Below are 11,105 nucleotides of genomic sequence, written 5' to 3' on the forward strand. Positions count from 1 at the left end.
ATTATAACTAATACACTCAATTTATACAACATAGTCACACCCACATACAACATTCTGCCAATCCATTTCACTTTACAAAAACATATACAAAATACACATATTTTGTAGCTTGCACGCACTACCTCAACGCCTCACCCTCACTCACCCTCAGCCCCTCACTCGCCTTCAGCCCCTCACCCTCACCCTCACCACCTCACCCTCAATCACCGTCATCCTCACTCACACTCAACACTTCACCCTCACTCACCCTCAACACATCAGCCTAAATTACCCTCAACAACACTCACCCTCAACACACTATCACACTAAAACAACACACAAACACTTACCACCACAGCACCACTTCACTCACCCTCAACACCTCACCCTTAAACCCTCACTCACCATCACTCTCACTCATCCTCAATAACACAGAACACCTCAACCACACTCACCCTCAACTCCTCAATAACCCTCAGCCCCTCACCCTCACTCACCCTCAACACCTCACCCTCAATCACACTCAACACCTCACCCTCACTCATCCTCACTCACCCTCACTCATCCTCAACATACTATCACACTAAAACCACACACAAACACTTACAACCACAGCAACACTTCACTCACCCTCAACACCTCACCCTTAACCCCTCACTCACCCTCACTCTTACTCATCCTTAATCACCCTCAACACCTCACCCTCAAAGCCTCACCCACACTCACCCTCACCCCCTCACCCTCAGCCTCAACACCTCAACCTCACTCACCCTCAACACCTCACCCTCACTCACCCTCAACAACTCATCCTCAACACATCACTCACCCTCACTCTCACTCATCCTCAATACTCTCAACACCTCACCCTCAACACCTCACTCACCCTCAGCCCCTCACCCTCACTCACCCTCAACTCCTCACCCTCAACACCTCACCCTCACTCATCCTCACTCACCCTCACTCACCCTCAACACCTCACCCTCATTCACCCTCACTCACCGTCAACACACTATCACACTACAACCACACACAAACACTTACAACCACAGCAACACTTCACTCACCCTCAACACCTCACCCTTAACTCCTCACTTAACCTCACTCTCACTCATTATCAATCACCCTCAACACCTCACCCTCAACACCTCACCCTCATACTCACTCACCCTCAAAACTACACCCTCATTCACCCTCACTCACCGTCAACACACTATCACAATACAACCACACACAAACAATTACCACCACAGCAACACTTCACTCACCCTCAACACCTCACCCTTAACTCCTCACTCACGCTCACTCTCACTCATCCTCAATCACCCTCAACACCTCACCCTCACTCACCCTCAACGCCTCACCCACACTCACCCTCAGCCCCTCACCCTCAGCCTCAACACCTCACTCTCACTCACCCTCAACACTTCACCCTCACTCACCCTCAACACATCACCCTCAACACATCGCTCACCCTCACTCTCACTCATCCTCAATCACCCTCAACACCTCACCCTCAACACCTCACTCACCCTCAGCCCCTCAACATCACTCACCCTCAACTCCTCAACCTCACTCACCCTCAACACCTCACCCTCACTCATCCTCACTCACCCTCACTCACCCTCAACACCTAAACTTCAACACCTCACCCTCACCCTCACTCACCCTCAACACCTCACCCTCATTCACCCTCACTCACCGTCAACACACTATCACACTACAACCACACACAAACACTTACCACCACAGCAACACTTCACTCACCCTCAACACCTCACCCTTAACTCCTCACTCACACTCACTCTCACTCATCCTCAATCACCCTCAACACCTCACCCTCACTCACCCTCAACGCCTCACCCTCAACGCCTCACCCACACTCACCCTCAGCCCCTCACCCTCAGCCTCAACACCTCACCCTCACTCACCCTCAACACCTCACCCTCAGTCAACCTCAACACATCACTCACCCTCACTCTCACTCATCCTCAATCACCCTCAACACCTCACCCTCAACACCTCACTCACCCTCAGCCCTTCACCCTCACTCACCCTCAACTCCTCACCCTCACTCACCCTCAACACCTCACCCTCACTCACCCTCAACACCTCACCCTCAACACCTCCCCCTCACCCTCACTCACTCTCACCCTCACTCACTCACCCTCAACACACTATCACACTACAACCACACACAAACACTTACCACCACAGCACCACTTCACTCACCCTCAACACCTCCCCCTCAACCCCTTACTCACCCTCACTCTCACTCATCCTCAATCACCCTCAACACCTCACCCTCACTCACCCTCAACGCCTCACCCTCACTCACCCTCAACGCCTCAATCACCCTCAAAGCCTCACCCTCACTCACCCTCAACGCCTCACCCTGACTCACCCTCAACCTCACTCACCCTCAACGCCTCACCCTCACTCACCCTCAACACCTCACCCTCACTCACCCTCAACACACTATCACACTACAACCACACAAAAAAACACTTACCACCACAGCACCACTCATCACCACTGCAGCAAACAAAGGTCATACAATAAAAATATGTACGCTTTTAACAGTCACACACACAACAACAGATATCAATGGGCACTTTCACCAGGCATACACACACAACAGTCATCAGTACTGCAGTAGTATGTATAAATGAGACTGTTGGTGTGCAAAATACGGATGTGGAAGTGCAGAGTGATGCTGTGTTGTTGCTCAATGGTACTGTGGGGCTGCAGAAAGATAAAGTGGTATTGCTGCGTGTTGCATTCGTGGACATCAGTGATGCCATTGTTGGGAGAAGTGCAACTGTTGTGGTGCTGAGTTATGCTGTGGTGGTAATTATTAAACACCAACACAGCACCACTCATCACTAGCACAGAACAACACATCACAACAACAGCATTACTAAGCACCACATTAACAGCACTCAGCAACACACTAACATCACTCTGCACCACCACAACAGCATCATTCAACAACAACACACTATCACACTACAACTACACACAAACACTTACCACAACAGCACCACTCATCACCACTACAACATTACTCAGCAGACAAACGTCATACAATAAAAATATGGACGCTTTTAAGAAGCACACACACCAACAGCTATCAATGGACTCTTTCACCAGGCGTACATACACAACAGTCATCAGTACTGCGGTAGTATGTATGAATGAGACTGTTGGTGTGCTAAATACAGCTGTGGTGGTGCAGAGTGATGCTGTGTTGTTGCTCAATGGTACTGTGGGGGTGCAGAATGAAAAAGTGGTATTGCTGCGTGTTGCATTTGTGGACATCAGTGATGCCATTGTTGGGAGAAGTGCAACTGTTGTGGTGCTGAGTTATGCTGTGGTGGTAATTCTTAAACACCAACACAGCACCACTCATCACTAGCACAGAACAACACATCACAACAACAGCATTACTAAGCACCACACTAACATCACTCAGCAACACAACAACATCACTCTGCACCACCACAACAGCATCATTCAACAACAACACACTATCACACTACAACCACACACAAACACTTACCACCACAGCACCACTCATTACCACTACAGCATTACTCAGCAGACAAACGACATACAATCCAAACATGTGCGCTTTTAACAGGCACACACACCAATAGCTAGTAATGGCCACTTTCACCAGGCGTACACACACAACAGTCATCAGTGCATCCTTTTACCATGCATACACCCACACAAACAGGCATCAGTCCACGCTTTCAACAGTCACACACACCACCAGCCGGAAGTGCACGCTTTAGAACAACTTTTTTTACGTTGCACACACAATTACAGCTATACAAGCATGCTTGGGTGCTGTACAGTACTGCAGTACTATGTCTAAATGAGACTGGGCGTGTTCTAAATACGGCTCTAGTGGCCAAGAGTGATGATCTGATGTTGCTCAATTGTAGTGTGGGGGTGCCGAATGTTAATAATGTGCTACTGCTGCAGAAATGGACATAAGGGATGCCGTGGAAGAGAAAAATACTACACACAAGGCAAGTGCGACCGAAAAACACGTACAGCAAAACGGAACTCAATCCATGGCAAAAAATAAAACTAAATAGCAGCCATTGATAAAATACAAAACACACTCTAATGAGAGGAGCCAGACAGAAAGTAAGTGCGAGCAAAGCAAGACCGAAAACAATAATTACATTAACATCACAATAAGGAAATGCATAAACAAAAGTATAAGAACTCACAAAAACACTCTTTAATAATATGAAAATGAAATTGTCATTACCTGTCGATCGTAGCAGCTCATTCCCTGAAATGTAGAAAATATAAAAAAAAACACACACAAAGAGAACATAAACAGTGCATACATAATACTTTTAACTACAACAAGCAACAAACAAAAAAAAAAATAATAGCGGCGAAACAAGTCACATACGGGTACAAATGACACAAGAAAAAGCCAAGTCAGAGGAAAAATAAACATCACAGTGCCACCTCAGGCGAAACGAAACTACAGAAACTACATACCAGGAAGACACTAGCAAAGATTAGTCAATGCATGGCGAACAATCAACTTAAACACGAGCCAACATTCGCATAAAGAACAAGAAAAATTCAAAACACAAGGAAAGTGAGCGCGAAATAACAACGGACGCAATTTCAAAGACATAACACATACAAAAAAAAACATTGCTTTATGTAACATTTCTAAAGATTCCCATCATTCAAACATCTATCTTTTACAACAGTACTAAAGGATATTGTAACTCAAAAGTCGATAATACACAAGGCGCAATACAAATAAAACACTCATACATCCTAAAAAAACATTATTAATTATACGTATATACACACAAGTATTAATACATTCAAATTCATGTACTCAATGTTAAAAAATGTACATCTTACCAGTCAAACGACGCAGCAACAACCACGGAGGAATAACACACCTTTACCGCACGAACATTCACACCAATGTAGAAAAGGCCCCGTTGACGCACGTCAAATGCAACGCTACGTCACACAACGTAGAGCTGCGATTGGCTAAAAATTACGTAACGCTAAACATTACATCACCATCAACAAAAAAATAGAACGCTAACATCCCTTACGTAACAAACGTAAAGGGAATACATAGCGTACTACTCTTTACCAAAACAGAAATAAAACACAGTTTAAGTAAATACACTAAATACTTATAAAACGTATACACATACTAAAAAAAAAAAATTACATTATAAGCAACATTAACACATGCTAAAGACTCACATATGCCAATCACACCCTCAGTCACCCTCACTCACATTCACTCAACCTCACTCACCCTCAACACCTCACCCTCACTCACCCTTAACACCTCACCCTCACTCACCCTCAAAACTTCACCCTCACTCACCCTCAATACCTCACCCTCACTCACCCTCAACACCTCACTCGCCCTCAGCCCCTCACCCTCAACACCTCATGCTCACTCACCCTCACCCTCAGTCACCCTCAACAACTCACAATCACTCACCCTCAGCACCTCACCCTCACTCAACATCAACACCTCACCCTCAACAACTCACTCACCCTCACTCACCCTCAACACCTCACCCTCACTCATCCACAACACCTTACCCTCACTCACACACAACACCTTACCCTCACCCTCACTCACCCGCACTCACACTCAACACCTCACCCTCACCTTCACTCACCCTCACCTTCATTCACCCTCAACACCTCACCCTCAACACCGCACTCACTCACTCTCACTCATCCTCACTCACCCTCAAGACCTCACACTCACTGACCCTCAACACCTCACCCTCATTCACCCTCAGCCCCTCACCCTCAACACCTCACCCTTACTCACCCTCACCCTCAACACCTCAACACAATAACTATCCCTCACTCACCCTCAGCCCCTCACCCTCAACACCTCACCCTCACTCACCCTCACACTCAATAACACTCAACCACTCACCCTCACTCACCCACAACACATCACCCTCACTCAACTTCAACACCTCACCCTCAACAACTCAATCACCCTCAATCACTAACGCTCAACAATCCTCACACTCACTCAGCCTCAACACCTCACCCTCACTGACCCTCAACGCTTCACCCTCAAACAGACTCACGCACCCTCACCCACCCCCACCCTCACACACCTTCACACCCTCAACCTCACACATCCTCACTCACCCTCACACCCTCACACACCCTCACTCAACATCATGACCTCAACCACACCCTCACATGCCCCCACCCTAACACACCCCCCACCCTTACACACACCCGCACTCACCCACTCTCACACATCCTCACACACCCACACACATTCTCAATAAGACTCACACCCTCACCCTCACCCACAATCACTCACCCTCACCCTCACACCGTTACCCTCACACCATCATCCAATCACCCTCAATCACCCTCAACCTCATTAACCCTCACTCACCCACACTCACCCACAAAACCTCACCCTCACCTTCACTCACCCTCACACTCATTCACCCTCAACACCTCACCCTCATTCACCCTCAGCCCCTCACCCTCAACACCTCACCCTTACTCACCCTCAGCCTCAACACCTCACCCACAATCAGCCTCCCTCACTCACCCTCAGGCCCTCACCCTCATAACCTCACCCTCACTCACCCTCACCCTCACTCACCCTCAACTACTCACCCTGACTCACCCACAACACATCACCCTCACTCAACCTCAACACCTCACCCTCAACAACTCAATCACCCTCACTTACTAACGCTCACCCACCCTCACCCTCACTCAGCCTCAACACCTCACCCTCACTCACCCTCAACGCTTCACCCTCAATCACACTCAGGCACCCTCACCCACCTCCACCTTCACACACCTTCACACCCTCAACATCACACAACCTCACTCACCCTCACACCCTCACACACCCTCACTCAACCTCATGACCTCTACCACACACTCACATGCCCACACGCTCACACACCCCCACCCTCACACACATCCACACTCACACACTCTCACACATCCTCGCACACCCACTCACATTCTCAATAAGCCTCATAGCCTCACCCTCGCCAACAATCACTCACCCTCACCCTCACACCGTCACCGTCACACTATCATCCCCTCACCCTCAACACCTCACCCTCACTCACCATCAACACACTATCACACTACAACCACACACAAACACTTACCACCACAGCACCACTCATCACCACTACAGCATGACTCAGCAGACAAAGGTCATACAATAAAAACATGTACGCTTTTAACAGTCACACACACAACAACATCTATCAATGGGCACTTTCACCAGGCATACACACATAACAGTCATCAGTACTGCAGTAGTATGTATAAATGAGACTGTTAGTGTGCGAAATACGGATGTGGTAGTGCAGGGTGATGCTATGTTGTTGCTCAATGGTACTGTGGGGGTGCAGAAAGATAAAGTGGTATTGCTGCGTGTTGCATTCGTGGACATCAGTGATGGCGTTGTTGGGAGAAGTGCAACTGTTGTGGTGATGAGTTATGCTGTGGTGGTAATTATTAAACACCAACACAGCACTACTCATCACTAGCACAGAACAACACATCACAACAACAGCATTACTAAGCACCACACTAACATCACTCAGCAACACACCAACATCACTCTGCACCACCACAACAGCATCATTCTACAACAACACACTATCACACTACAACTACACACAAAAACACTTACCACAACAGCACCACTCATCATCACTACAGCATTACTCAGCAGACAAACGTCATACAATAAAAAAATAGACGCTTTTAAGAAGCACACACACACACAGCTATCAATGGACTCTTTCACCAGGCGTACATACACAACAGTCATCAGTACTGCTGTAGTATGTATGAATGAGGCTGTTCGTGAGCTAAATAGGGCTGTGGTGGTGCAGAGTGATGCTGTATTGTTGCTCAATGGTACTGTGGGGGTGCAAAATGATAAAGTGGTATTGCTGTGTGTTGCATTCGTGGACATCAGTGATGCCATTGTTGGGAGAAGTGCAACTGTTGTGGTGCTGAGTTATGCTGTGCTGGTAATTATTAAACACCAACACAGCACCACTCATCACTAGCACAGAACAACACATCACAACAACAGCATTACTAAGCATCACACTAACATCACTCAGCAACACACCAACATCACTCTACACCAACAAAACAGCATCATTCAACAAAAACACACTATCACACTACAACCACACACAAACATTTACCACCACAGCACCACTCATTACCACTACAGCATTACTCAGCAGGCAAATGTCATGCAATCAAAACATGTGCGCTTTTAACAGGCACACACACCAATAGATAGCAATGGGCACTTTCACCAGGCGTACACACACATCAGTCATCAGTGCATCCTTTCACCATGCATACACGCACACAAACAGGCATCAGTCCACGCTTTCAACACTCACACACACCACCAGCCGGAAGTGCACGCTTTAGGACAACTTTTTTTATGTTGCACACACAATTACAGCAAAACAAGCATGCTTTGCTGCTGTACAGTACTGCAGTACTATATCTAAATGACACTGGGGGTGTGCTAAATACAGCTCTAGTGGGCAAGAGTGATGATCTGATGTTGCGCAATGGTACTGTGGGGGTGCCAAATGCTAATAATGTGCGATTGCTGCGTGCTGCAGAAATGGACTTCAGGGATGCCGTGGAAGAGAAAAATACTAAACACAAGCCAAGTGCGACCGAAAAACACGTACGGCAAAACGGAACTCAATCCATGGCAACAAATAAACCGAAATAGCAGCCATTGATAAAATAAACAACACACTCTAATGAAAGGAGCCAGACAGAAAGTAAATGCGAGCAAAGCAAGACCTAAAACAATAATTACATTACCTTTACAATAAGCAAATTCATAAACAAAAGTATAAGAACTCACAAAGACACTCTTTAATAATATGAAAATAAAATTGTCATTACCTGTCAATCGTAGCAGCTCATTCCCTGAAATGTAGAAAATATTAAAAAAATACACACAAAGAGAACATAAACAGTGCATACATAATACTTTTAACTACAACAATCAACAAACAAAAAAAAATGCATAGCGGCGAAACAAGTCACATACTGGTCCAAAAAACACAAGCAAAAGCCAAGTCAGAGAAAAAATAAACATCAGAGTGCGACCTCACTACCTCACCCTCACTCACCCTCAACACCTCACCCTCATTCACCCTCAGACCCTCACCCTCAACACCTCACCCTCACTAACTTCACCCTCAACACCTCACCCACAATTACACACCCTCACTCACCCTCACCATCACTCACCCTCACTCAACTTCAAGGCCTCACCCTCAGTCAGACACACTCACCCTCAACCTCTCATCCGCAATCACCCTCAACCTCAATCACCCTCAACACCTCACCCTCACTCACCCTCAACACCTCACCCTCACTCACCCACAACACATTACCCTCACCCTCAATCACCCTCAACACTTCACACTCACCTACACTCACTATCACCCTCAACTTCACTCACGCTCACTCACCCTCAACACCTCACCCTCATTCACCCTCACCCACCCTCACCCACACTCACATTCATGACCACAAAAACACACCCTCACATGCTCCCACACTCACACACCCCCACCCTCACACACACCCGCCCTCACAAACAATCACACATCCTCACACACCCACACACATTCTCAATAAGTCTCACACACTCACACTCGCCCACCATCATTCACCCTCACCCTCACACCATCATCCCGTAACACTCACTCACCCTCAACATCACTCACCCTCAACACCTCACCCTCAACAACTCATTCACCCCTCATCCTCACTCACCCTCAACTCCTCACCCACACCCACCATCAACATCTCACCCTCACTCACACTCAACACCTTACCTTCACTCACCCTCAACACCTTACCCTCACTCACCCACAACACCTTACCCTCATCCTCACTCACACTCAACACATCACCCTCATCTACACTCAACATCACCCTCACTCACCCTCAACATCTCATCCTTAACACCTCACTCACCCTCACTCATCCGCACTCACCCTCAACACCTCACACTCACTCACCCTTAACACCTCACCCTCAGTCACTCTCAACACCTCCCCCCCTCACACTCAACACCTCACCCTCAATAACCCTCCCTCACTCACCCTCACTATCACTCACCCTCACTCACCCTCAAGACCTCACCCTCACCCTCAATCACCTTCAACACCTCACCCTCACCTTCACTCAACATCACCCTCACTCACCCTCAACGACTCACCCTCAGTTACCCACACTGACCCTCAAAAACGCAACAGCACTCTGCCTCTCCATCATACACCCACTATCCATCATTCACCCACTATCCATCATTCACCAACTCTGCATCATTCACCCACTCTGCATCATTCACCCACTCACCATCATTCATCCACTCTCCATCATTCACCCACTCTCCATCATTCACCCACTCTCCATCATTCACCCAATCTCCATCATTCACCCAATCTGCATCATTCACCCACTCTGCATCATTCACCCACTCTGCATCATTCACCCACTCTGCAATTTTAGGAATGTTAGGCCATTTTCATACACATAAAAAAATTTCACAACGGAAAACAAGGGGGTCGACGGAGTACTGCATCAGATACGTTAGACACAAAAAATACTTTAAAAAATTGACCTAAAAGGATGCAAGGATGTTAATCAGGCTTCGGGCCAAAAAGTAAATCTAATTCGTACAATATTACAACAATATTACACAAAGGAAACAAATACAAATATGTGGCAGGAAGCGAGGACGAGGATGTACAAAGACAAAAGTGAAACAGCCAACTTTTTCGTGGGGCAATAAACAAGCACTATTCATCCGGAGAATGGGACGGATTAAAGACAATAGTCAACAGTTACACTAAAAACAGTACGCATACAACAATAGCACTTCTTCACACGGAATTCCATCTAATATAAAGAAAATATTACGAAAATACAACTATTCGGAAACAGTCAACTTTTTCTGAGGGCAATAAACAAGAACGATTCATCCGGAAAATGGGACGGATTAAAGACAATAGTCGACAGTTACA

This window comes from Lissotriton vulgaris, unplaced genomic scaffold (assembly GCF_964263255.1).
Source record: "Lissotriton vulgaris unplaced genomic scaffold, aLisVul1.2 SCAFFOLD_712, whole genome shotgun sequence".
Taxonomy (NCBI): Eukaryota; Metazoa; Chordata; class Amphibia; order Caudata; family Salamandridae; genus Lissotriton; species Lissotriton vulgaris.